A 21,412-nucleotide genomic window follows, 5' to 3' on the forward strand; every position below is an offset into this window, starting at 1 on the left:
ACTGGAAGGTCAAATGCTGAAGCTGAAGCTTAAATAATTTGGCCACATAATGAGAAGATGGGACTCATGGGAAATACCTTAATGTTGAGAAAGATTGAAGGCAAAAGGAAAAGGGGGTGGCAGAAGGTGAAATGGATACATAGTATCACGGAAACAACAAACAAGAAATTGAACAGAGTTTGAGGGGGAATGGAGGATAAAATGGCCTGGCACGCTATGGTCCATGGGGTCATGAAGACTTGGATGGACATGACTGAAGGACTGAACAACAACATTGACTTAAAAAAGAAAGGAGATTAAAAAAAATTAAGAAAAGACCAATACTTGTAACACAAATAGAGGAAAACATAAACATAACTCTCATAATTTTAAATGTGAATGGACTAAACAATATAATAAAATGACAGAGAGTAGCAGAATGAATAAGGAAACAAAACTCCACAATCTGCTGCTTACCAGAAACACATTTAAAAACAAGGCATACATAGAATCAAGTCAAGAGACTGGAAAAATATTTATTCATATCAGGTGAATCCAAAAAAACTAAGAATTATAATCATACCATTAAACAAAACAAAAATAAAATTTATAATATCAAAAATAAACAAGGAACTTATATCACAGTTAAAGGAATCAGAGACAATGAAAGGATATTAATATTAAATATATATGCATCAAATAGCATATCATCTAAATTCATAAAGGAAAATTAATTAATTAATTAAATTACAGAAAAGTATATATTAACACAGCAATAATAGCAGACTTTCATCTTCCTCTCTCAAAGCTGAACAAATCTAACATAAAGCTTTAAAAAGGTCAGGGCAGGGATGGTGGGAGAGACTTAGAACTAAATAAATAAACTATTGGAGAATTTAGGGCTAAAAGATTTATGGAATCTTCTAAACAGGATCACTAAAAGAATATATACATTTCTCATCACCGTATGATATTTCTATAAAACTTAAACCAAGTATTGGGGCAAAGATAAAATGCAAAAAAGTGAAATGTAGGAATGCTAAGCAGTTATCAATTTAGGAAGCACAAGCAAATATCACAAATCTAAACGGAGATTTAATAATGAAATCTTAAATAACAAGTAGGTTCAAGAACAAATTATATTTGAAAAAGGAATAACTATAAGAATAATGATAATCATAAGACAACATACCAAAATTTCTGGGATGCAGCTAATCAGTCTTCAGAGGGAAAAAAATTCTTAAAAACTTCATATTAACAAAATAGAAAAAGAGAGGATTAATGAACAGACTACACAATTTTAAAAATTAGTAAGCCAACAAATAAGTCCAAATATGAAAATATTGTAAAGGAGGAGAAAAATAAACTGGACAACAAAAACACTATAAAACTGAAAAATAAAACTTAAAAATTGATTCTTTTAAAAGACTAAGAAAATTGATTTTTTTTTTTTGCCTTTTTTTTGGTGAGGCAATCGGAGTTAAGCGACTTGCCTCAGGTCACACAGCTAGTAAGTGTCAAGTGTCTGAGGTTGGATTTGAACTCAGGTCCTCCTGACTCCAAGGCCACAGCTCTATCTACTGCACCACCTAGCTGCCCCAAAAATTGATTCAAAAAAAAAAAGTTTTGATCCTCTTGATTAAAAAGGAGGAAAATCTAAATGCATCCTCCATTGGTTCCCAAATCAGATTTGACCATCTAATACCCTGGTAAATAAATTCCAGTGGTTCCCTATTACTTCTTGAATCAATCAATCATTCATTTAACAACAACTTGTTATGGGTCTACTATGTGCTACCACTTGGGATACAAGTACAAAGAATAAAACAATTTCTACTTCCATGGAGCTTACATTCTAACACAAATCCCTTTATTTGGTATTTCAAGCCCTTCACAACCTGGCTGTGAAGCCTACCTTTACAGTCTTCTTATACACTGCCTCCCTCCCAATGTTGGGCAGTCAAGCCAACTGGCTTTCTTATTATTCTTCAGACACGGTATTCCATCCCCCCCCCCCCCACCCCGTCAATGGTCTAGCACTTCCTCCTTACCTTTCCCTTTTATAAGCCCTTTGTTGTTATTGCTGTTGTTGAGTCATTTTTCTGTTATGTTCAATTCCTCATGACCCCATTTGGGATTTTCTTGGCAAAGATATTGGAGTGGTTTGCCATTTCCTTCTCCAGCTCATTTTACAGATGAAGAAACTGAGGCAAACAGGGTTAAATGACTTGCCCAGGCTCACACAGCTAGTAAGTATCTGGGACAGGATTTGAACTCACCAAGATGAGTCTACCTGACTCCAAGCACTCTATCCATTGGTCTATCTACCTGACCAATGCAATCTCCCACAGGAGTCTTTCCTAATCCTTCCCATTGATAACACCTGTTACGGTGGGTGTATTTTGTAGGTCCTTATATGTGTACATATTATATATGTTGTCTCCCTCTATAGAATGTGACCTCCTTGAAAGCCAGAACTGTTTCATTTTTGTCTAGCACACAGCCTGGTTCACAGTAGGTGCTTAATAAAAATTTGTAATTAACTGATTCACAGTCTAGTTCTGATCTATCTTTCCATACTAATTTCACCTTATTCCCTCTCACATACTTTATATTCCAGCCAGACTAGCCTCTTTGCTGATAACCATACACAATGGTCGATCTCTATATAGGCCAAGAGTGGGGAACCTGTAACCTTGAAGCCATATGTGGCCCTGTAGGTCCTCAACTGTGGCCCTTTGACGAATCCAAACTTCACAGAACAAATCCTTGTTGAATTAAATTGGTTTCACAACCTCATCTTTCCTACTTATCTCGTCTGAAGATGTTAAAAAGTGGCCAACATTGAGAAATCCCCAGAATCCCTGAATATACTTCAGGGAGATGTGAAAACTCCATGGTTTAACACCTAAAACCATATGATCCCAAGGTATATCACAAAATCTGAAGTGTCTTCAAGTCCTGAGAAGTGTAAGTGAAAGACAAACAGGGGCTTCTGGTTAAATCTCCAAAACCACTAGAATCTGCCCCCAGCTTTCACCAGATCCTCCCCAGAACCAGGCTACCATCTCTCTTCCCAGCCAACTTCAAAGCAAGCCACCACCTCTCTTTGCAACTCTGGCTCCATGTGATTTGTCCTCCCCGGTTACATATGTAAATTTCTTGAGGGAAGAAAATTGTCTTGTTTGCTTGAATTTGTTTCCTTAGTACTACTACAGTGCCCAGAACATGACAAATGCTCAATACTGCATTTTTCATTCTTTCATTCATTCATATGGAAACTCCTAGAGCACACTAGATCTTCCAGACCTAGACCAAGAAAAGGGATATTTAGCACTATTTTACAACTTACTAATGCATTTATGTATGCATTATATTTATTTATGTATGTATATCTTTACTGGATTGTAAGCTACATGAGGATAGAAAGGGACCGCGTCTTATTTAAATTTTATGCCTATTATAGTTTCTACCACAATGCTTTGCAGAGTAGGCACTTTGTGTTTGTTTACATGTGTTTTGATTTCATTCTACTTGGCCTATTATTATTTTTGTGGGTCAGCAGAATAAAACTAAAAAGGAAAAAAAGTTTTCCATCCCTTCTTGGATGTAAGCTCCTTTGGGGCAGAAGCTTCTTTATTCTCTCTGTATCCTGGAATGCACTATCAAACGGCCTTGTACAAAACTTACATTTAACAAATATTCGTTGAATTTAATTGGATCCAACAGGTTAATCCCAGGAGGTCCCAAAACTGCTTCAAAGCTTTAACATGGATTATGATGCTGAGGTTCACTTCTGTAAATCAAGAAGGAAGTGTTCTTTTGATATGCATCATTTTTTGAAAGACTTTTTCCACTTATACGCCCACATGCAGAACCAGTTCCAATAATTCAGCTAAAAGAATTTTGTTTAATGTTAAGAAGAGGATCAGGAAGAGAGGGGATGGAGACGGGGTAAAATAAAGAGAACTTCTAAGGGCCACAGCACTAAGATTCTCAGGACTGAAAAGGCAAAGCCTTAAGCTAGATGAGATGGGTGGCTTGAAAAAGAGAAACGGAAGAGTCTTTCTCATCTAGGGGTCATGCGGATTTAAGAAAGTAACTTCTCCAGATCTATAGGTGGGTACATATTATTTGGGACAAGTAATAATTTTGATATGGTTGACTTTGACTAGTAGAAACCAGACTGAGCTGGCTTCCCAACCTTAAGTTAATTCTCTGTCAACTAAGTGCTAGATTTTGTGCCATATACATGTGTTTTATTACTCTCCTTTGTTGTGTTTTAAATTCTATGGCTGTTAAGAATGGGTATTACTTGAAAGGAACATGCAAAAACTGTGACTCTTACAGGGCACGCTTCACTGAATGTTAGAGACTTTGAAGCAGCTTTTGGTGTGGGGAGAACAAGTGTTTCAAGGAACATTCAATACACAATGAAGCAGGATCAAACTGAAGTACATAGGAAGGTGTATCCAAAAGGAAAAAATAATTGACAAGATATTGCTACAAAACAGCCTAATCAATTCTCAGAAAACAAACAAAGCACTTCTGAGGGACCTGGCAGGTAGAGATTCCTCAAAAATGAAGCATAACCTGCTTGAAGTTGAAAGAATACCATAAAGACCAGCTGATTTCAATCCCATTCAAAATTTACAGGCTATCTACTTAAAGCAACACCTGAAAAAATGTACTTGGCAGAGGTAAGTTTAGTATCCAAGTAATTAAAGTGTGGTTTCATGATGAAGAATTAAAAGATGTGTCAAAATCTTGTAAATTCAATGCTAAATATGTAAAATAAGTGATTGTAGCAAAAGGAGGACAAATTGCATATTTAAAATCTTTTATAGAAGTAAAAAGTTGCAAAGTGTATTATATGCTAATAATTTTAATTTGCACATTATTGTATGGTTTTTGACTTTAGGGTGAAAGAGTCATAAAGACTAAAAATGGACTGAATTGGGACAGCTGATATAAAATACTTTGTAACCAAAAACAATGTAAACACTATAGGCAATTATTAAAGCAGTTAAAGCAATATAAGCTATTATAGAAATAAAAGAACTGACAACCTGAGATATATCTAGGTACAAAACTTGGTATAAATGAGTGAGTCAGAAAGGAAAATGGAGCTAAGAATAAGATGTTGCTTTTTATGGTACATAGGGAGCCAAGATCAACTCTCAAAATGACTACAAGTTTACATGCTTCCCCTTTAATTTATTATTGTATTCTACTCTGCTCCCTTTAAAAAACTGTCATTCATTATTTTAGGGAGAAGGGTCAAAGAGATGAGAAAATGAGTATGAACTCTTCCCACAGCCTAAATGAGATGGCATGGAACCCAGAAACAGGAATAGTCCAAGTGGAAGGTAATGCAGGCCTTGAGGAAGGTGGCTGTGTTGTGATGTAGTAAAACTGACAAGACTTGGCAATTGGTCGACTGTGGGGTGTGGAGAAAGAGACAGAACAGCTCAGGATGACCCCTAGGTTGTGCACCCTCGTGACCTTCAATATTAATTGGGAAGTTAGGTAGAGGGACAGGTTTTAGAGGAAAGAGAATGATTTTATTTTGGATATGTTTGGAGGGAAAAGATTGAATTCTGTTAGGAAACAGCTAGAAATGTGAATCAGATAGAGTCCTATGTCAACACCAGATCCGGGTCATCTGCCTCTGTCTCCACCCCTAAAACTTCCAAAGGAGCCCTGTATCAACCACAGATCCACACTGCCCACTTGTGGCCTCTACATTTGCCCCCAAACCTTCCCAGGAAGGCCTGTGACTTGCCTCAGGTTACTATCTATAGCCCCGGGCTTTCTTGAATGTTCCATTCTAGATGAAACCTACCACTAATTGCTCTTGCTTCACGTTTGGACTTCCTCAGGCTATACCTTGTTCCTGCTTGCAGTGAATAGGGCCCCAGCTTCACAAGATCTGTCACTTTAAAATATGGCAAAGCAAGGTACAGAGGGTGGGCCTTGAACAAACTAGTATTTGCTTTCTTCAACAGGCTTCTCTCTAGTCACCGATAATCTGACTGGACTCATTTTTCAATGGTTAACATTAACTCCCATTCTATCATACTCTCAAAATCCCTGTGATTACGAACTCCTAACTATTCCTGTACCAACTCTATTCCCCAACACCAACAACCATGCTCCCTTATTCCCATCCTCCTCAACTCTACCCGCCAAACATCCAAATTTCTCCATGACACGTTTTGTGATCCTTCAGCTGCTAGTGACCTCCCTACTAATGCTACCTATTATTTATTTGGTAATCGGTATGTTCTTACACAGGTACATATTATCTCGCACACAGAATGTAAACTCCTTGTAGGCAGGGACTATTTGTTTCATTTTTGTCTCTGAATCCCCAGTGTCTAACATAGTGCCTAGCACATGGTAAGTACTTAAAAAGTCTTGCTAATTGGCTAATTAACCGGTCAGACTTTTGGAAGAATAGATCCAGAAGGCAGTTGAAGATAGGGGACTAGTACTTTGGGGAGAGGCTAGAGGCAGGGATATAAAATTCAGAGTCATCTCTCTAGGTATAGTTTTTGAAGTCATGAAGGGTAATTAGAGAGCTGAGAGAGAATATAGAGAGGAAAGAAAGAGTAACAAGTACAGACCTTGAGAACCAACATTTAAAGGGTAGATAGAGGATAAGGAGCCAGTAAGAGACAAGGAAGAAATTCTTGTGATAAATGGAGATAGCTGGAGAATAACCCTTACAAAATTAAAGGAATCCAATCCAAAAAGTATTTGTTAAGACACTTATTATAAATACTATGCTAGGTAATGGGAATACAAATACTCAAGGAGTTTATATTCTACTGGGTAGATACAACATGAAAGCAGACAAATATATACATATATAATATATATACATACATATACATATATATGTACAAATATATGTAACATTGGAGAAAAATGAAAATTATACTGAGGGAAGAAGAGAGAATGAAACAAGCATTTATTTAAGCACCTATGTACCAGGCACTATGCTAAGCACTTCACAAATACTATTTCATTTAACCCTCACAACAACTCTGTGAGATAGGTGCTATTGTATTTGGCTCAAAAGCTCCCCCCCCCCCCCCGCAAAAAAAAAAGGTCAAGGAAAAGGTAATTTGTGAATACAGAGCTCATTAGTAACCTTAGCCAATCAATTTATTGTTGTTCAATCCTTTCAGCTGTGTCCAGCTCTTTATGATCCCTTTTAGGGTCTTCTTGGCAAAGATACTGGAGTGGCTTGCCATTTCTCCAACTTATTTTACAGAAGAGGAAACTGAGGCAAACAGTGTTAAGTGACTTATCTAGGATCACATAGCTAGTAAGTTTCTGAGACCAAATTTTAACTCAGGTCTTTCTGACTCGAGGCCTGGTACTCTATGCACTGCGCCACCTTGCAGCCCAATCAATCAATTAACAAGTATTTATTAAATATCTACTATGAGTCAGACACTATGATAGGCACTGAGGCTATAAAAAACAAAAATGAAACAATCCCTACCGTTAAGGAGCTTATATTCTATTGGGGGAGTCAACACATATATAAATAAATATATACTAAATAAATGTAAGGCTATGGGGTGGGGGGAGCACTAACAGCTGGAAGGACAAGGAAAGGCCTAAAGAGCAGGGATTCTTAACATTGTACACAATAACAGCAGCATTATGTGATGAACCAACTTTGATAGACTTAGCTCTTCTCAGCACTACAACGATCCAAGACAATTCCAAAAGACTCATGATGGAAAATGCTATCCACATCCAGAAAAGGAACTATGGAGTATAAATGCAGATCAAATCATACTATTTTTCCTTTTTTTTGTTTTTTTCTTTCTGTGTAGTTTTTCCCTTTGCTCCTAATTCTTCTTTACAACAAGGCTAATGTGGAAATATGTTTAATATGATTGCACATGTATGGCCTATATCAGATTGCATGCCATCTGGGGACAAAGGAGGGAAAGGAGGGGGAGAAAATTTAAAAGTCAAAATCTTGTAAAAGTGAATGTTGAAAACTAAAAATAAATAAATGTTTTTTAAAAATAAAAAAGATGAAGGATTCTTAACTTGGGGTCCATGATTTGTTTGGTTTTGTAAATATATATTTCAATAACTATTTCAATATAACTAGCTTCTTTGTAAACCAATGTAATTTACTTTATGCATGTAAAAATACTATTCTGAGAAAGAGTTCATAGGCTTCTCCAGACTGCCAAAGTGGTCCAGGACACAAAAATGGTTAAGAACCTTTGCCTTTAGAGAGAGATATTTCAATAGGTCAGGTATTGCAGAAACCATACTAAGAGGGATTGGTAAGTGTTGGTGAGGAAGCAGCTGTTAACAAATGTATAGTACTCTATATCTACACATAGCAGTGTGGTTCATAGACCTCAAAGGAAACTTAGAGGTCATGTTGCAAAATCCCCTCACCAAAATAAGGAAACAAGGCCCACAGACAATTCAGTAACACATAGGTAGTGAGAAATAGAGTTGGGATTTGAACCTAGTTACTCTGACTCCAAATCTAGCATTTATTTCACTGTACCATACTGCATATTTGCAATGGATAAGGAAAACTGAAATAATTTAAGTGGCGGCAAGCTCAAGAGAAGGCTTTCTAAAAATGGCATAAAGGTGAACATGGCAATGGATAGCAGAGAGGGACAGGTTAAAGGTTAAAGTGAGAATTACTGATTATGATCACATCTGTCTGCAAAAAGACAGGAGGCTTGGTAAAGGTACACTCAGCTACCAATAACATAAATGTTTCTTGCCTTGAATTAGTTAAGCTCCTACTATGAATAAGACCCTATATAAGGGCTAGTGATCAATACAAAGGCAAAAATGGAACAATTGCTACTCTCAAGGAGCTTACATTCTACTCCAAGATACAATATATACACAAATAAATAAATAAATAAATATGAAGTCACTCTAAGCCACCAACTAGGGAAAAGATAGCAGTATGCATGATGGCAGAAGTAAAATCAGCACTGAGCCTTGAAGTAATAAGCATAAGGATTCTGAGAGGCAGAGATAAAAAGAGAGTTTATTCCAAGGTCGGAAGGCAGTTTTTGCTAACCTACAGAGATGAGATGGGAGATAAGCTGTCAACTTTGGGGAACAGCTAGTAATCCAGGTTGGTTTAAACATAAAGTACATAAAGGGGAGTAATATAAAATAAGTTTGGAAAAGAAGAATGGAGCCAAATGGTAGTGAATCTTGAAGGCCAGGCTTAAGAGGATGTAAATTATTTGGGAAAAAAAAAAAGGGAAGTCACTGAAGGTTTCAAAGAGATGAGTGACATGGCCAGATCTGTACCTTTAAAAAAAAATTCTGGGCAGCTATGTGGAAGATAGATTGGAAAAAAAGGAGACCAGAGACAGAAAGATCAGTTCAGAGACTGACAATAATCTAGGCTACAGATGTTCAGGCCTTAAACTAGGGTTGTGTCAGTGTCCTTGGAGCAAAGTGTGAAATGCGTGTACAATCTGCAGATATTAGCAATTGATGGCATATCATAATGAACGAATAGACTCAGCACAAAACATGATTAAAAAAACTTTAAAATAGACTTGGAACTTAAGAAACATGACAAGTCAATGCTATAGGAAGGAAGAATAAAGGCCACTTCTTCCTCTGAGATTAGAGGAAGGGAAAAAAAGGGGGGAAAGGTAGGCAAGGACATTAAAAAGCTGAAAGGAGACAAGGAAGGAGAGAATTTGAAGGTTATGACAGATGACTTCAATTTTCTCAGTAAAAGAAATAATGAAATAATAAAAAGGCAGGCAGCAAAAAGGAAGAGAAACAAGAGGACAATATTACCCCCAAATGGATAACCAATTTACAGATAACTGAATTAACTGAAATATATTTCCATGCAGGATTATAATGAAATCCATTCTACCCTCATTTAAGGTTAGTCATTTCCTCTTACATTGTTATATTCAACTATTTATCAATCATTCAGCAATTTTTTTTAAGATACTGGATGTGCAAGACACTGTGAGGGGCATTTATATTCAGATCTAAAATGGTAGCTAACCAAAATAGATTCAGAACCATGATCAAAATTGTTAAAAATAGACCAGGGACCATAGAAACTAGACAAGCCAATGCTACAGCAAAGCACAGCCATCAAATCAGCTGTCAGAGACCTCTTTCAGGCCCAATAGGGCTAATTCCTAAAATTCCATAACTGATTTTTGCACCTTCATACATGTATGCATGCATAAATCCTCTAATATGGAAGAAAATCAGGACAAAGAAGGCAGGACATTTGAAAACTAATCAGAGGGGTCACTCACAAGTAGTTTGCAGGGTAGTCCTTCTCACTCTTTCCCATCACTACTTATACTTGCCTTCTCAACCCAACAACAAACATTTATTAACTACCTACTGTGTGTAAAGTACTGTATCAGGAATGAAGGGAAGTACAAAGTTTAGATGAAACAGAGTCCCTGCCCTCATGAAGCTTAGAGTCTAGAAGGGAAATAAAACATATAGATATAGATATATAGATCATTATAATACATAATACAATATACATGAGTACTATAGAAAGTACAAAACCAAGTAGTACAATGTACAAGGTCTTATTGACAAGAGATATCAGAGAAGGAGGCTTTTGAGTTTGTCTTTAAAGAATGACTAGAGGGGGCGGAGCTAAGATGTAGGAATAAAAGCAGTGACTTGCTTGAGCTGTCCCACAAACCCCTCCAAATACCTGTAAAAAATGGCTCTAAACAAATTCTAAGGCAGCAGAACCCACAAAAAGACAGAGTGAAACAAATTTCCAGCCCAAGACAACCTGGACGGTTGATTGGAAAGGTCTATCATGCCAGGCTGGAAGAGGAACGCAGTTCAGCATGAGCGCACAGACAAAACAGGCCTCAGTGAACCTGGAGCAGGCCTCAGAGGACTGAATCAAGGGGAGCTGTGATGGTCCAGACTTCTCAACCCACAAACTCCAAAGACAACTTAGAAGGTCAGTGGGAAAAGTCTGTGACTGTGGTGACAGAGAAGCTCAGACACAGCCCTAGTCCCAGCACAGCCCTGGAGCAATAGCTGCTTCTTGAGCTCAGCCCACAGACTGAAGAGGAATTGAGTGGCTGGTCAGAGGGGGATTGCAGGGATTTCTTTGTGGGTGCTGAGGCAGAATTCTCTTGCTTTGCCCATGCTTGGATCTGGGTAGCAGTTCTAGGTGGCAGTCCTGGGGCAAAGAGGAGCACTGGCGTGGTGAAGCTTGTAGGCGTGGTGGAGAGGGAATCCTCCTCACAGTTTCAAGGCAGAAAAGAGCCCTTGTGGTCACTCATAGACCAGAGCACAGGCCAGGAAAGCAGTAAACACCTCACCCTTGATCATACCACCTTGGAAAAACTGAAAATTTACAGGTCCCTAGAAGTATCTCTGAAAACTGCTGCACAAAACCCCCAAAGCTTAGGACAGTACATTCTCCACACTGGAAGCTTACCCCTGCCTTAACAAAGAGTTTATAACTCAAGTAATTGTCTGAGATCATGAGCAAACTGCACAAAAAAGTCAGACCATAGAATCTTTCTTTGGTGACAAAGAAGATCAAAACATACAACCAGAAGAAGACAACAAAGTCAAAGCTCCTACATCCAAAGCCTCCAAGAAAAATATTAATTAGTCCCAGGCCATGGAAGAGCTCAAAAAGGATTTTGAGAAACAAGTAAGAGAAGTAGAGGAAAAAACTGGGAAGAGAAATGAGAGTGATGCAAGAAAATCATGAAAAACAAATCAATAGCTTGCTAAAGGAGACCCAAAAAAATACTGAAGAAAATAACACCTTAAAAAATAGTCTAACCCAAATGGCAAAAGAGGTCCAAAAAGCCAATGAGGAGAAGAATGCCTTCAAAAGCAAAATTGGCCAGATGGAAAAGGAAGTCCAAAAGCTCACTGAAGAAAATACTTCATTAAAAATTGGAATGGAGCAAATGGAAGCTAGTGACTTTATGAGAAATCAAGACATTGTAAAACAAAACCAAAAGAATGAAAAAATAGAAAACAATGTGAAATATCTCATTGGAAAAGCAACTGACCTAGAAAATAGATCCATGAGAGATAATTAAAAAATTATTGGACTATCTGAAAGCCATGATTAAAAAAAAAAAAAGGAACCTAGACATCATCTTTCAATAAATTATCAAAGAAAACTGCCCTGATATTCCAGAACCAGAGGGCAAAATAGAAATTGAAAGAATCTACCAATCACCTCCTGAAAGAGATCCCCAAAGGAAAACTCCTAGGAATATTGTAGCCAAATTCCAGAGTTCCCAGATCAAGGAGAAAATATTGCAAGCAGCCAGAAAGAAACCATTCAAGTATTGTGGAAACACAATCAGGATAATACAAGATTTAGCAGCTTCTACATTAAGACTCAAGAGAAGCATGAAGAGGTGAACAGGAAAGAGAAATCATAAGGGATTTATTAAGGTTGAATTGTTTACATTCCTGCATGGAAAGATGATATTTGTAGCTCATGAGACCTCTGTCAGTATTAGGGTAGTTAGAGGTAAAGAAATTATATGTATGTATATATGTATGTATAGATAGATAGATAAAGGGCACAGGGTGAGTTGAAAATGAAGGGGTGATATCTGGAGAATAAAATTAAGGGGTGAGAGGATTATACTGGGAGAAGGAGAAGGGGAGAGGTAGAATAGGGGAAATTATCTCACATAAAACAGAAAAGAAAAGGCTTTTACTGTGGAGAGGAAATGGAGGAAGGTGAGAGGGAATGAGTAAATCTTATTCTCATCAGATTCAGCTTAAGGAGGGAATAACATCCACACTCAATTGCATATGGAAATCTATCTTACCCTACAGGCAAATAGGGGGGAAAGAGATAAGAGAGCAGAGGGATGATAGAGGGGAGGGCAGATTGGGGAAGGAGGTAATCAGAAGCAAACACTTCTACGGAGGGAGAGGGTCAAAAGAGACAATAGAATAAATGGGGGGTAGGATAGGATGAAGGGAAATAGTTCTTCACAATATATCTACTATGGAAGTGTTTTGCATGACTATATGTATATAACCTGTATCGAGTTACTTGCCTTCTGAATGAGGGTGGGTGGAGAGGGAGGACGGGAGAGAATTTGGAACCCAAAGTTTTAAAAACAAATGTTAAAAATTGTTTTCACGTGCAACTGGGAAATAAGATATATAGGTAATGGGGTATAGAAATCTATCCTGTCCTATAGGAAAATAGAAGGGGAAGGGGATAAGAGAAGGGGGGGAGATAGAAGGGAGGGCAGATTAGGCGAAGACTATTCAGAATGCACACCATCTTGGGGTGGAGGGAGGGACGAGATGGGGAGAAAATTTGGAACTCAAAATCTTGTGGAAGTGCATCTTGAACACTAAAAATAAATAAATGAAATCTGAAAAAAAAATTACCAGAAATTCAAGAGGGGGAGAAATTTTATTATTTCTAGGCAAAGGAAATAAAATGAGCAAAGTTGCAGAAACAGGAATGATCTGGATGTGCTCCAGGGACAGGGTATAGTCCAGTTTTAATTAAATAAGGAATACATGAGAGGAAATAATATGAGATAGGCCTGGAAAAGGAGAAAACTGTTCCATTACAGAGGGCCTTCAATGTTAGGCAAAGGAATACTCTGTAAGCAGCAGTAAGTCACTGAAGATTTCAGAGAAGATAAGGAGCATGATCAGCTCTATACACAAAAACTATCAAGAAGGGTGGATTAGAGGGGCAGCTAGGTGGCGTAGTGGATAGAACACTGGCCCTGAAGTCAGGAGGACCTGAGTTCAAATCCGACCTCAGACACATAACACTTCCTAGCTGTGTGACCCTGGGCAAGTCACTTAACCCCTATTGTCTCATCAAAAAAAAAAAAAAGAAAAAGAAAAAAGAAGGTTGAATTAGAATGGGGAAAAGGTAGTAAATCTATTAAAAAAAAAAAAGTTCCTAGAAGTATAATAGGTGAAGTGGATGGACCTGAGCAAGAAAAAAAAAAAGAAAGAAGGAAAAAAAAAGTAAAAATTTTTAACACAATATTCTAGAAATCTCAACGAGTAAGTTGATGAGTAGAACCTCCACCAATCAGAAACACATTGTCTGAAGTACATGATAAAAGTAAAACTCTATCATAGCAACCAAGTATAAAAGAGAACCATGGATGGAAAGTTGATTTCTGTTGCAAGCATGGGTCAGCTTGTGTGGCCCGACTGCTAAAAAGTCATGGGGAATAGGAGAGAGGATGCTGACTAAGCACATTAGGAGCTAGCAAGTAGCCTTCTCTGTTGTTAGTTCATTGAACTGTTACCACATTTGGGTTCTTACTGTCCTAGACCAGGATTCAGCAAACTATGGACTTCAGGCAAAATGCAGCCAGCCTGTTTTTATATGTCCCAAAAGATAAGAATGGTTTTTACATTTTTAATTAAACCAGGGTTTGCCAATACCTCTCCTAGACCATGGAGATAGCTGAAATCACTTTATGTGTTACCCATAATTCCTACTGGAAAGGTTGTGAGGCCATAAGGATGAGAGAAAATGTCTAATCCGCCAACTTGGTCACATGACTCAGAATCATGAGAAAAATGTCAACACAGCACCAAAAAATTCATTTTTAAATATATGCAACCTATACTTTGTGAAACTAAAACACTCTTCTATCTCTGAGTTGTTAAGAATACATGCATGGTAAGCTTATATCAAATAAGAATGAACTTTAAAATCACAATTTAAACAAAATCTGTGTTAATATCATCTAAGTTTAGAATTTTTGTTGTAAAACAGACCATCGGATGAGGGTATTTTATGATATCTCTTTGGGAGGAAAATGTATTCTTTCCATTAGAGGGTATACGTTATTCCACGAAACACCCTGTTCTCATTCTCTTTCATTTTGACTGTGTAATGGCTCCATTTAAGGGTTGAGTTCTAGAACCTCTCTATGAAAATAACTCCTAAATCTCTAACTCCAATCTTTTTTTATCTTTTTTTTACTAAAACTTAAATATATAATAAGAAAAGAAAAAGAACATATTTCTATCTCCAATCTTGACTATACTGCAAAACAACCTGCTGGAAATTTCCATTTGGAGGTCACCCCCCTCAAACTGAAAATGTCTCAATATGCACTTATTTTCTTTCCTGTAATTCCACCTCTTCTTCCTAACCTTCCCTTATCTCTGTAGATAGTATCATCATTCGGCCAGTCAGTTGATAAATATGTATTAAGTGCCTACTACGTACCAGGTACCCTGCTAAGCCTCAGAAGTACAAAGAAAGGTAAAAGATAGTCCCTATCCTAAAGAAACTCAAAATCTAATTAGGGAAGACATCACATAAAAAGAAACTGACAAGTGGGGAAAGGGAGGTGGGGGATGATGAAATCCTACTGCCAGGTAGAAATTTATGAGGCCCCTCCTTACATAAAAGATCCGAGAGGAGCTCTGTGATACCCATTCTCCATTCCCTCCAATCCTACAGGGGAGGGGTCCAAGGGACAGAGAGTGCTAAGGAAGTGTGAGTTTCAGAGTTGATTTGATAATTTTCAGAAGGCAATGGAGAAGTCCAATGGAACAATCAGGTGGAAAGTGATGAAGTATTTGTCTGCCCCCTCCCCCTTAATGAGAGGATCTGGGAGTAGTTCTCTGACATCCAGATTCCACTTTCTCCAACCAGAAGGAGGGAGGGGCCCAAAGGGCAAGGGGTATACTAAGAAAGTGTGAATTTCAGAGTTGATTTGATTCTTCAGGGATCTAGAGAAAATAGAGCAGTCCAATGAAGATCAGGTAGGAAGAGAATCACTTAGACTTAAACTAGCAGCAATTCTCAAAGTGCAGTTTGGGGATCCCTCTAGCCTGGACCCCCTTTCCAGAGGGTCCACCGGATCAAAACTATTTTCATAATAATACTAAGACATTTTAATTTCTAATGTGATAAACATCAATATAAATAAAAACTCTATGGAGGGTGGGATGTGGGAAAGGTGAGAAGTTTTCAATAATTTTTAAGAGTGTCAAGGGGTCCTGACACCAAAAAGTTTGAGAATCATTGTATTATCAAATCAGAGATGTCAGTGCTAGAAAGTAAGTGCCTACTATGTGCCAAGTACTGTGCTAAGCAAGAGGGACATACATACAAATAAAAACAAAGGTAGTCCCCTGCTTTCAAACAGCTTACAGTCTGATAGGGAAAGACAACACACAAAAAGAAGCTTAAAAGGGGAGTAGAGAAGAGAGATTTTTGAGAAGGAATTTCAAAAATTCATCCAGTCCTATCTCCTGCCTTAAGTAATATAATATGGCTATTTCCACCCCATTTGAGAAACGGCCTGAGGCCCTGAGAGGTTAGGCAATTCAAGCAAGGTACATAGTTACTGAAGGGCAGAAAAGGAACCAGAAGAACACAGTACATGCTTTTTCTACTCTACTATTTCATCTTCTCATGTCTCCCCCAATATCCTATCAGTTACCAACTTCTCTTGATATGTTTTTGTCATTTCTTTCCATATAGCTTTTACTGTCTTTTCCCAGTACACCAACCCAATGCATGAATTCATCATCCCATACTCTGGTTATTGCAATTATCTTCTAACCAGGTTTCAGAATCTCTCATCTGTCTCCAATTCCAAACACCCCATGGATAGTGCTACAGACCAGTAATCGCTTTCAATGTGTCTTATCTCTTGCCCAGAAACCTACAATGTCTTCCCATTACCTACAAATAGTATGAATTCCAAATCCTAGCCCCTCCAAAATCTGGCCCCAACCTAATTCTCCAAACTGATCTGCCTTTGCTGCTTTACATGAGCTCCAACCATTACTCCTGTCAGACTGATCTACTCACTTACTCCCAAACACACTATGTTTCTGTAGTGATGGCTGGCATTATAGTATAATATAGTATACTATAGTATAGTGTAACATAAATAAGAAGACTTAAGTTATGGTTCAGAATCTGCTATTATCAGAACACCCTGCCACTGTAACACTAACCCTATTTAATAAACAGGGCATTAGATTTGGAGGCTTCTCACCATCTAGAGCCTGTTCACTGGCTCTATCTTTTCCCCTAAAATCTCTTCCCTTCCAAACTTCCCTATTGCTAAAAAGGGCACCACTATGCCCCCAGTCACCCAAATTCCAAATCTCAGTGTCATCCTCAACTTCTCACATTCCATATCAAATCTGCTGCCAAGGCCTGTCAATTTTGCCTTTGTAGAATTTCCTGCACATACCTCCTTCTCTTTTCTGACACTGCCACCAGCCTAGTGTAGACCCTCATCTCCTCACACCTGGCATATTTCCATAATGGGCTCTCTGCTTCAAGTCTCTTCCCATTCCAATACATTCTCCACTCAGCTATGAATTGGTCGGACCATATCAGTGAAGGCATATAGTAACCTCTCCCCTAATCCCCTCCCCCATTCAACCAATTCCAGTGGGGCAGAGTAAAAGCAGTGACTTGCTTGAGCTCTCCCCTAGACCCCTCCAAATACCTGTAAAAAATGGCTCTAAACAAATTCTAAAGCAACAAATTCCAGTGGCTTCCTATCACCTCCAGGATCAAAATATAAATTCCTCTGCTTGGCTTTCAAAATCCTTCATAACCTGTCTCCCTTACATTTCCAGTGGTCTTATATCTTGCCCCTCCCCACCATCATCACCACCACACACACACACACACACACACACACACACACACACCCCACATCCACAAAGAATTTGGTGTAGAAATGTTTTAAACTCAAAAGGGATAAAGAGACGGCTCTGTGTGGATGACCTCAATTTTTTAGCATCATATGGATGCAAGACCTAGATATAAAATGTCATATTATAAACAAATTAGAACAAAGAAGGAAAGAGACACCTAACTATGGATGCTATGGATTCCCCAAATAAGGGAAAGAGAAGATCACATGAGATGAAATAGATAATTTTGATTACATAAAACTGGAAAATTTGTGTACAAACAAAATCAATAGTTACAATTAGATGGGAAACAGCTACCCGGAAAAAAATACAACAAATTTGTCTGAGAAAGGTTTGAGATCCAAGCAATATAAGGTATTGATACCTATATATATATAAGAACAAGAGCCATTCCCCAACAGATAGTCAAAAGATATAAACAAGAAGATTTCTCTTCTTTTAATTCAATTTAATATTTTTCAGGAATGTTTTTAGTAAAAATCTAGAGCTTCCAGAAAAAATACTGCAAGCAGACCAAAAGAAAGTACTGAGGAGCTACATCAGAATGACATATAATTTAATAGCCAATATAGAGTGGAGAGCTTGGAATACAATATTCCAGGAGGCAAAGGAGATAGGTTTACAGCCCAGCATAACTTACCCAACAAAACTGAATATAATACTAAAGAGGAGGAGGGGGGAAACGGACTTTTAATGAAATAGAGGACTTCCAAGCATTCCTGAAGAAAAGACCATAGCTGTGGAGAAACTTTGAAGTTCAACTAGAAAAGTCAAGAGAAACATAAAAAGGTAAACAAAGGAACAAACACATAGGGATAAACTGCTTAGATTCTATAGAAGGAAATAATGGATATGTTCCCTCTGAACCCTGTCAAAAGCAGGGGTCATATATAGTCTGATCAAGACAGAAGGTCTGGGAGTGGTTCTGTTACGTTGTGATGGTCTTAAAAGAAGAATTGAAATAAAGGGAAAAGGAACACATTAGCGGGAGAGGAAGAGGAAGGTTACAGATAATTATCTCACATAATCAGGTATACAAGAAGAAATCTATACCAAAAAAGGATGGGGGGAGGGGTAAGATGGGGGAAATGACTAACACTTGAACCTCCCTTTCACCTGAAGTGGTCAAAGGAGTGAACACACAGCTAGGTACAGAAATACATCTCATTCAATATATAAATGGGAAGGAATGGGAAGAAGGGGAAATTAGAGGGAGAATAGATTAAGGAAGGTATTAGACCTAAGCAAAACAAACTCTAAGAATGAGCAAAAATATTTATATCTCTTTTTGAGATGGCAAAGAATGGAATTCTAAGGGGGTACCCATCAATATGAGAATAGCTGTTCTTTTGGACATGGCCAATGTGGACATTTGTCTTTCTTGACTACGTAGGTTTGTGACAGAGGTTTTGTTTTTTCTTTGGGGGCATGGAGGAGGGATAAAGATGGATTTTTGCAGATAAAAAAATAAAATTTAATTTTTAAAAATGAAAAGGGCTTTTATTTTTCTCTTTGGGTGGGGATGAATAGAAGATAGTGATATTGATATTTATATTACTAACTTTATATTTATGCTGTATATATTTTTATAAGTTCTAGTTGTCTTCCCCATTAGAATGTAAGCTCTTTGTGAGTAAAGACTGTTTCATTCTTTGTGCTCATACATTCAGTACCTAGCACAGTGCCTGACAGATAGTAGTAGACAAGTATACCACAGGGGGGAAAAAATACAGTTTAAACATATAGAAAACTACATTTAGTATAAAAACTTCAGAATAACTTAGATTTAGCATAAATAAATTGGACTACTGTCCACCCCACTTCTGTTCATGACATTTCTTGTCTCTGTGCCTTTGTTGATGCTGCCTCCCTTCCCTGAAATGGACTCTCCCACCCTGTCATGAAAGCTTCCTTTACACTGCTTTGCCCCATCCTGGATAAAAGTGATCTTTCCCTTGTCAAATTTCTCCAAGCACTTGCATAAACCTCTCCTTTGCACGTCTCTCATTTCCCTTTACATAAATTGTGTCCTTGGTTCCTTCCCCATTAGCTTGTAAGTTCCTTGAGAACAGGGCCTGTGTCATGTCTATCTTTGTAACCCTAGCAACTAGCATAATGCCTTGAACATAGTAACCACTTAACAAATGGTTGTTAAATTGAATTTATTTCAATAAGTGATATGGAAGGAATTCATAATAGGCATGGATATATGTATGAATGCAGGAGAGGGCAGAAACAACATCTAGGAATAGCTAGTAACCTCAATTATCTGGAATGTTTAGTATGTGGACAGAAGCAGAGTTAAATAAAGCCAAAAGAGTCAACTGGAGCCATACTGTGGAAAGTCACAAACACCAGGTAGTTAAATAAGTTATATTTTACCCTATAAGTAATGAGGAGCCACCAAAGGCATAGGGAAGAAAAAGGAAGACATTAAGCATTTATTTAGTGCCTACTATAGGTTAGGCACTGTGCTATTTTACAATGATATAATTTAATCAAATTAATACAAAGCATATAATCCTATAATGATAATCAAGTGTTAACTACAAACAAAAGGAGAGAAATAAGAGCACAGAATCATTGAGATCCCTTCCAGCTCTAAATAAAATAATAATAATAACAATAACTGCTAACATTTTTATAGAGCTTACTATGTGCCAGGCACTGTGCTAAGCACTTTCACATCATTTGATCCTCACAACTACCCTAGGAGGTAGGTGCTATTGTTATTTCCATTTTACAGATGAAAATACTAAGGCTCAGAGACATTAGGTTAGCCGACCAAGGTCACAGAGGTAAGATTTGAACATAGGTCCTCTGACAACAGAATACATGTTGAATGTCTATAGTTCAAATGGCAGGGATACTATCACTGAATCAAAAAATGGTTCTGTACCAAAATTGTATCAAGAATCCTAAGTAAATAACAATAATATCTAGGCAGATATGAATATCAAACATATAGTACACACCTTAGTATACAAAAAAATACCCCAGACATGTATTTTTTTCAATTTTATTAACTCAAAAAGATAAACTAAAAGAAGTGAAATGAGTTGTAATATTGAGGTCAGAATACCACTTTAAATACTTTCTTGTAATTTATTAGAGGTAATGATAGATATATTTTTTAAAAGCTATGTTGAAATGTTCAATCTGTGACTATTGGTCAGTTATTATTAACTAAAAGTCCTCATTTTTACAAGCTGAGCTCCAAACCCTTGTAGGTTATCATCCAAACCTATTTCCCATCCCTCACAACCCAATACCTTATTCCCAACTCCCTCAACCCTCCCATCTCAAAGTTCTAACCAAACACCACCCTCCTCTTCCACAGTGACCTTTGGAATGCCTGTTCTGTTGGCAACAAACTTCCCTTCATCCTAAATCTTTTCCTCTCACATTCTTTTCATCTTTTAGCTATTAATGAAATCTGTCTCCCTTTAATGACACAGCTTTCCTGGCTAACTTTTCCAGGGCTGCACCTTCTAAACATTACTAAGGCAGGGAAGTTGGAATACTTCTTGCTCCTCCTTGCCACTTCCAGATTCTCTCCCTATATGCATCCTTTGGTAACATTTCTTCATTTGAGGTTCAGTGCTATTCATCCCTACCACCCAATCAAAATCCTGGTAGCTATTGTCTACAGACCTCCAGGTACTTCCCTTCTGTCTTCAATGAATTTGGTATATGGCTCAAAATTTTG

The 21,412-nt window shown here is 37.6% G+C and overlaps 1 protein-coding gene across 2 annotated transcripts in view; it reads right to left on the bottom strand.

Annotated features, from left to right (window-relative positions):
- LOC114054268 (double-stranded RNA-binding protein Staufen homolog 2-like) overlaps positions 1 to 21,412 on the bottom strand; it is a 405,344-nt gene that overhangs the window by 370,718 nt on the left and 13,214 nt on the right. Inside the window, exon 1 of one of the 2 annotated variants that reach the window (XM_027877457.1) lies at positions 3,670 to 3,764. The exons of the other annotated variant lie outside the window; for it this stretch is intronic. The gene's annotated coding sequence lies outside the window, so the exon portion shown is untranslated. Of the gene's footprint in view, positions 1 to 3,669; positions 3,765 to 21,412 lie in introns of those variants that run through there. 2 annotated transcript variants of the gene reach the window in all.

The sequence above is a fragment of the Vombatus ursinus genome, unplaced genomic scaffold (genome assembly GCF_900497805.2).
Source record: "Vombatus ursinus unplaced genomic scaffold, bare-nosed wombat genome assembly UNPS02014812.1, whole genome shotgun sequence".
NCBI lineage: Eukaryota > Metazoa > Chordata > Mammalia > Diprotodontia > Vombatidae > Vombatus > Vombatus ursinus.